We start from the raw sequence: 7,084 nt of genomic DNA on the forward strand, positions 1-7,084 counted from the left end.
AAAAAAACAAAAAACAGTTTATAAGGAGGTTAGGAGCATGACATGGGTTTGCTATGACCTTGGACAAGCTGGTTAACCACTCTGAGCCTTAGTTTCTTCATCTGGAAAATGGGTGTATCCATAGACCCTCCTTCACAAACACACGAGGAGGTGTGCGTAAAACTTTAATGCAAGGCCTGGTGCACAGCGGACACTCAGTAGAAGTTGGTCATTCTTCATTACTGTCATCTACCACCATAGACACTGTCCACCCCCTATCTCCAACATTCTAATCTCAGAGAACTTCAGACCAGAATTCAGCCTTATATTTACAGATCTGTGAGTTTGGTTTTGGTTTTGGTTTTCTTCTTTCTGTCTTTTTTTTTTTTTTTTGAGACGGAAGTTCGCTCTTGTTACCCAAGCTGGAGTGCAATGGCACGATCTCGGCTCACTGCAACCTCTGCCTCCCAGGTTCCAGTGATTCTCCTGCCTCAGCCTCCCAAGTAGCTGGTATTACAGGTGTGCGCCACCACACCTGGCTAATTTTTTGTATTTTTAGTAGAAATGGGGTTTCACCATGTTAGCCAGGCTGGTCTTGAACTCCTGACCTCAGGTGATCCACCCGCCTTGGCCTCCCAAAGTGCTGGGGTTATAGGTGTAAGCCACCACACCTGGCCTGGTTTTAATTTTCTTACTCTAGGAGCAACTTGAGGGCAGAGTCTGGGTCTAGCTCATCTGGGTTGTAATATATCCTTCTAGCAAATATTCCCTACTGTATGTCTGGTCCTGTGCTGGGTAAGAATGGGGAGCCAGTGGTGACTGGGACAGCTCCAGCCCTGCCCATCAGAGCTTACATTCCAGCAGGGGACAGACCCATCCCTGGACAGTGACCACACAGAGTAGCCAGGGCTGGGATGGGAGAAGTGGAGGGTTCTGGGTACCCAGTGGTGACAGAAATGGCTCCAGATCCTGCTGTCTCAGGGCTCCCACTCTGGCTAGAGTTAATATCACTAATACTGAAAATAATTTAGACACCTGATCATTTTCATTTTGTTAAATTTGTTTTTTGGTTTTAAGACAGAGTCTCGCTCTGTCACCCAGGCTGGAGAGCAGTGGCGTGATCTTGGCTCACTGCAACCGCCGCTCACTGCAACCTCCGCCTCCCAGCTTCAAACAATTCTCCTGTCTCATCCCCCTGAGTAGCTGGGACTACAAGCCCATGCCACCAGGCCCAGTTCATTTTTGTATTTTTAGTAGAGATGTGGTTTCGCTATGTTGGCCAGGCCAGTCTCGAACTCCTGACCTCAAATGATCCGTACACCTCGGCCTCCCAAAGTGCTGGGATTATAGGCATGAGCCACTGTGCCTGGCCAATTTTGTTAAGTTTGTTTCCTATGTTCGATATACCATTTTAAGTTGGTAATTTGCATTCACTCATTGAATTCAATTCACTCATTGAATTTTCACACTAAGCATTCCGGGTAGGCACTACCATTATGTCCAATTTGTAGACGAGAGAACTGAGCCCCAGAGAGATTAAGCCTCCTACTCAAGCTCACACAGTCAGAAGGTGGTGGAGCTAGGATTCGAACCCAGGACATCTGGCTTAACCCCCCCAGGCTCTACTGCTTCTCAACAGTGGCGGAGAAGTGGTGGATTCCCAGGGAGAGGATGAGGGTTGTGGATGTGGGTGGAAGGAGGCCTGAGACTGAAATGAACCAAGTTTGGGCGTCTCACCTGCAGGGTGCAGTGGGTCAGGGGGTAGATGCCGCTCAGGCCTGGAGTCCAAGCCACCTCCAGCTCCGTGGGTTGGCGGGAGACCAGATGGAGGTTACGGGGCTGCTGGGGGAGCACTGTGGACAAACAGGAGGGATTGACCCTGGGGAGCCTTTGCTCAAAGCTCCCTACCCTGCTCTCTGCCCCCACTCTGACCCCAGACCCAAGCCCTACCCTCTGATGCCCAGCTCCCCACCTCCCAACCCTGTCACCTGTGATGGTGGCCGTGCGGGATGTGGTGACCCCCTTGGCGTTATGGGCTTCGCAGGAGAAAGAGGATGTCTTGTTCAGCCCTAGGGAGTCACATGAGGGAAGGGCCCAGTATCAGAGAGGGGCAGGAAGGGCTCCCGGGCCATGCCGGGCCACTCCTACCACGGCCTGCCTGACCAGGGTCAGTGCAGCCCACACAGGCACTTGCCTGAAGGGAGAGTTAGCGGAGTTGAGGGCAATGAGTTAGGAACACAGCCTCCATCCCCAAACGCAAGGATGGCTTGGCTTCAGCCCTAACCTCCCGCCACACAGACACACATAGTACAGACACACACAGCCACACATAGGCACAGGCACTCACGTTCTCACACACATTCTTACACCTCAGAGACACACTTATACACACACATAGACATATACTCACACAGACACACACAAAGACTCACACAGCCACACACAGGCACAGGCACACACACTCATACACACACATAGACACACATACACAGACACACACAAAGACACACAACCACACACAGGCACAGGCACACACACTCTTACACCCCAGATAGACACACACTCATACACACACATAGATACATATGCTCACACAGACACACACATAGCCACACACAGGCACACACAGGCACAGGCGCGCACACACACACACACACATTTTTACACCCCAGAGAGAGACACATACTCATGCACACACATTCTCACACAGACACACACACAGCCACACACAGGCGCACACACACATTCTTACACCCCAGATAGAGACACATACTCATAGACACACATATAAACACACATGCTCACACACATGCACAGCCACAGAGACACAGCCATACGCACACACACAGTCTGTCTCACACACACAGATTCTTACACCTAGATACATACTCATATATACACATATAGACACACAGAAACACACATGCTCGTATATATGGACATAGACACATATATACACACACAGACACACAAAAGCATGCACAGACACACACACACAGGAGACACACAAACATGCACACACATGCACAAACACAGGCACCCTAACTCACAGGGTCACACGTGTGGGCACACACACCTGCTAGACACACTTAAGGAAACCAGCCCATGGCTGTGCGTCAATGGAGACATGTCTGTTCATCTCTAAGCTCGCCTCCTACCAACCCCTCTCCCGCTCTCCCCGTCACACGCTCTGCTCCGGCCACACTGGCCTCCAGGCTCTCTGGAACGAATACATGAAGCATGTTTCCACCCCGAGAACTGTGCACTGTTCCCTGTGCTCAAAACAGTCTTCCACAAATGTCCACGTGACTCGCACCCTCTTCTTTCATTTTTGTTCCTCAACAACACCTCTCAGTCCGCTGGGCCTGGCCACCCTGTTAATATTGGAGCTTGGCCATGCGTGGTGGCTCATGACTGTAATCCCAGCACTTTGGGAGGCCGAGTCAGGAGGATCGCTTGAGGCCAGGAGTTAGAGACCAGCCTGGGCAACATGGTGAGACCCCATCTCTACTAAAAAGAGAAAAATTAGCCGGGTGTGGTGGTGCACACCTGTAGTCCCAGCTACTTGGGAGGCTGAGGTGGGGGGACTACCTGTGCCCAGGGAGGTGGAGGCTGCAGTGAGCTGTGATCGTGCCACTGCACTCCAACCTGGGCGACAAAGTGTGGCCCTGTCTCAAAAAAATTAAAAATAATAAAATGAAATATAAAGGCTGGGCACAGTGGCTCGCGCCTGTAATCCCAGTCTTGGGAGGCCGAGGCAGGTGGATCGCCTAAGGTCAGAAGTTGGAGACCAGCCTGGCCAACATAGTGAAACCTCGTCTCTACTAAAAATACAAAAAATTAGCTGGGCGTAGTGGCAGGCCCCTGTAATCCCCGCTACTCAGGAGGTTGAGACAGGAGAATTGCTTGAACCCAGGAGGCAGAGGCTGCAGTGGGCTGAGATCACGCCATTGCACTCCAGTCTGGGCAACAAGAGCGAAACTCTGTCTAAAAAAAAAAAAAAGAAAAAGAATAAAATAAAATAAAATAAATAAATAAAAAATAAAATAAAATTGGAGGTAACTGGAGCTTCCCCTGCAAATCTACCCCCTTCTCGCTTTACTTTTCCTCTTTGGTTCTTCTCATAGCCCAGCATACTTTACCTGTTACCCAGGTACCTTGTCCATTGTCAGTTTCCCCCACTAGAATGTCAGCTCCAGGAGGGCAGAGGTTGTGTCTGTTTCGTCCCCTGCTGTGTCAGGATGGTCTGGCACACAATAGATGTGCCATAAATGCGTGTTGAACGAGTGAGTGAATGTGCGTTCAGCTGTGTACTTATGAGTATCCCTGGGCACAGGTGCAGAAATGTGAGTATGTGTAATTCCACAGGGGAGTTCATGTATTGTGTCTTGACTGTTTTTTTCTTTTCTTTTCTTTTCTTTTCTTTTCTTTTCTTTTCTTTTCTTTTCTTTTTTGAGAGTCTCATTCTGTCACCCAGGCTAGAGTGCAGTGGGATAATCTTGGCTCACTGCAACCTCCGCCTCCCAGGTTCAAGTGATTCTCCTGCCTCAGCCTTCTGAATAGCTGGGATTACAGGAGCGCGCCACCACACCCGGCTAATTTTTGTGTTTTTTAGTAGAGATAGGGTTTCACCATGTCGGCCAGGCTGGTCTCAAACTCCTGACCTCAAGTGATCTGTCCACGTCACCCTCACAAAGTGCTGGGAGTACAGGCATGAGCCACCGTGCCCGGCCTTGAGTAACTGTTTTTGAGTGAAGGTGGATTGCCTTCACTCCCTAATGTGGTGGTGGTGGCGTTGGTATCACAGGCGTGCACACACAGAAGCACATACAAGTACAGAGACAAACACAAGAGACATAGACCTGCAAGCACACATAGATACCCAACACACACCGCTATACAACATGCATCAGTCCCCCTTTATCCGAAGTTTCACTTTTTGAGGTTTCAGTTACTCTTAGTCTAAAAATATTCAATGGAAAATTCCAGATATAACTCCTAAGTTTTAAATTGCACGCCGTTCTGTGTACTGTGATGAAACCTCATGCCATCCCACTCTGGTTGGCCTGGAACATGAATCCCCCCTTTGTCCAGCATCTCAGTGCTATAGCTGATACCTGTCTGTGGGTCACTTAGCTATCAGATCGACTGTCCTGGTATTGCAGTGCTGGTGTTCAAGAAACTCTTATTTTTCTAAATAATGGCCTGGCCGGGTGCTGTGGCTCACGCCTGCAATCCCAGCACTTTGGGAGGCCGAGGCGGTGGATCACTTGAGGTTAGAAGTTTAATACAAGCCTGGGCAACATAGTGAAATCCCCATCTCTACTAAGAATACAAAAAAAAAAAAAAAATCAGCCAGGCATAGTGGCGGACGCCTGTAATCCCAGCTATTCGGGAGGCTGAGGCACGATAATCACTAAAACCCGGGTGGCGAAGGTTGCAGTGAGCCGAGATCCAGCCTAGGTGACAGACCAAGACTTTGTCTTAAAAAAAAAAAAAAAAAAGCCCCAATGTGCAAAATAATGATGGCTGCAATTCGGATAGGCCAAAGAGAAGCCTTAAAGTGCTTCCTTTTAAGTGAAAAGGTGAAAGTTCTCCACTTAGAAAAAGATAATCAATGGCCGGGCGCAGTGGCTCACGCCTGTAATGCCAGCACTTTGGGAGGCCGAGGTGGGTGGATCACGAGGAGTTTGAGACAAGCCTGACCAACATGGTGAAACCCTGTCTCTACTAAAAATACAAAAATTAGCCAGGTATGGAGGTGCACACCTGTAATCTCAGCTACTCAGGAGGCTGAGGCAGGAGAATTGCTTGAACCCGGGAGGTGGAGGTTGCAGTGAGCGGAGATTGCACCATTGCACTCCAGCCTGGGCAACAGGAGCTAAACTCCGTCTCAAAAAAAAAAAAAAAAAGATAATCACGTACACTGAGGTAGGTAAGATCTACAGTAAGAAAACAATCTATCTGCGAAATTGTGAAGGAAAAATAAAGTTATGCATAGTATACATAGGGCTTAGTATTATTCATTGTTTCAGGCTTTTGCGGGGGTCTTAGAGAATGTATCCTGGTGAATAAGGGGAACCCCTCAACACAGATACACATAGAAACATAGCCCCCCAACACACACACACACAATGTCTGTGCTAGGGTGTAAGAAGGATCAAGTTTCTCGTTTTGTTTTTTGAGAGAGGGTCTTGCTCTGTCACCCAGGCTGGAGTGCAGTGGCACAATCACGGCTCACTGCAGCCTTGATTTTCAGGTCTCAAGCGATTCTCCTGTCTCATCCTCCCGAGTGGCTGGGACTACAGGAGGCCACCACACTTCGCTAACTTTTAAATTTTTTTGTAGAGAAGAGGGGAGTCTCACTATGTTGCCCAGACTTTTCTCAAACTTCTGGCCCCAAGCGATCCTCCCGCCTCGGCCTCCCAAACTGTTGGAATTGCAGGCTGAGCCACTCCGTGCCTGGACCCGGGACCAAGTCTTGTAAGTGCAACTGCAGTTCTCCGTGTTGTTTACGCGTGTGCCTGTGCATCTGCGTCTGTGTTTCTGAGACGGTATGTTTGTGATCCTGGGTGTATCTGTGGATGGCATGTATGTGCGTATGTTGAGTATCTGTGTGCGTGTCTCTCGTGTTTCCTCCGTGCGTGTACGCCTGTGTTCCCACCGCGTTCGCAAGGGAGGCTCTCCATCCGCAGACACAAAGTTTCCTTTTCTCCATCAGCGGAGGGAGTGGAATGGGGCAAAGTCTGCAGAGGCCGGAAGCGGGTGGGTAGGGGAGCTCCTCAGTCGCCGCTTCCTAGGTGGCCGTTCCCAGCCAAGGTCAGGTGCCCGCTCCCACAGCCCCCGCGCCCCGAAGGCCCCGCGCCCGCAGCCCCCGCGCCGCCAGGAGGAGAAACAGTACAGTCCCGGGCTGGCGGCCCGAGAGGGGGCGGGGAGCGTCCCCCTTTATCCGAAGTTTCACTTTTTGAGGTTTCAGTTACTCTTAGTCTAAAAATATTCAATGGAAAATTCCAGATATAACTCCTAAGTTTTAAATTGCACGCCGTTCTGTGTACTGTGATGAAACCTCATGCCATCCCACTCTGGTTGGCCTGGAACATGAATC

At 49.8% G+C, this 7,084-nt stretch overlaps 1 protein-coding gene across 2 annotated transcripts in view; it reads right to left on the bottom strand.

Annotated features, from left to right (window-relative positions):
- The window catches only part of AXL (AXL receptor tyrosine kinase), a 54,146-nt gene that overhangs the window by 37,042 nt on the left and 10,020 nt on the right, over positions 1-7,084 (bottom strand). Inside the window, exons 1-3 of one of the 2 annotated variants that reach the window (XM_011983509.1) lie at positions 6,346-6,503; positions 1,968-2,048; positions 1,717-1,832 (exon numbers count right to left, since the gene is read on the bottom strand). The gene's annotated coding sequence lies outside the window, so the exon portion shown is untranslated. Of the gene's footprint in view, positions 1-1,716; positions 1,833-1,967; positions 2,049-6,345; positions 6,504-7,084 lie in introns of those variants that run through there. The other variant, XM_011983514.1, reaches the window with a different exon arrangement.

Source organism: Mandrillus leucophaeus, unplaced genomic scaffold (assembly GCF_000951045.1).
Source record: "Mandrillus leucophaeus isolate KB7577 unplaced genomic scaffold, Mleu.le_1.0 Scaffold106, whole genome shotgun sequence".
In the NCBI taxonomy this organism is placed as follows: domain Eukaryota; kingdom Metazoa; phylum Chordata; class Mammalia; order Primates; family Cercopithecidae; genus Mandrillus; species Mandrillus leucophaeus.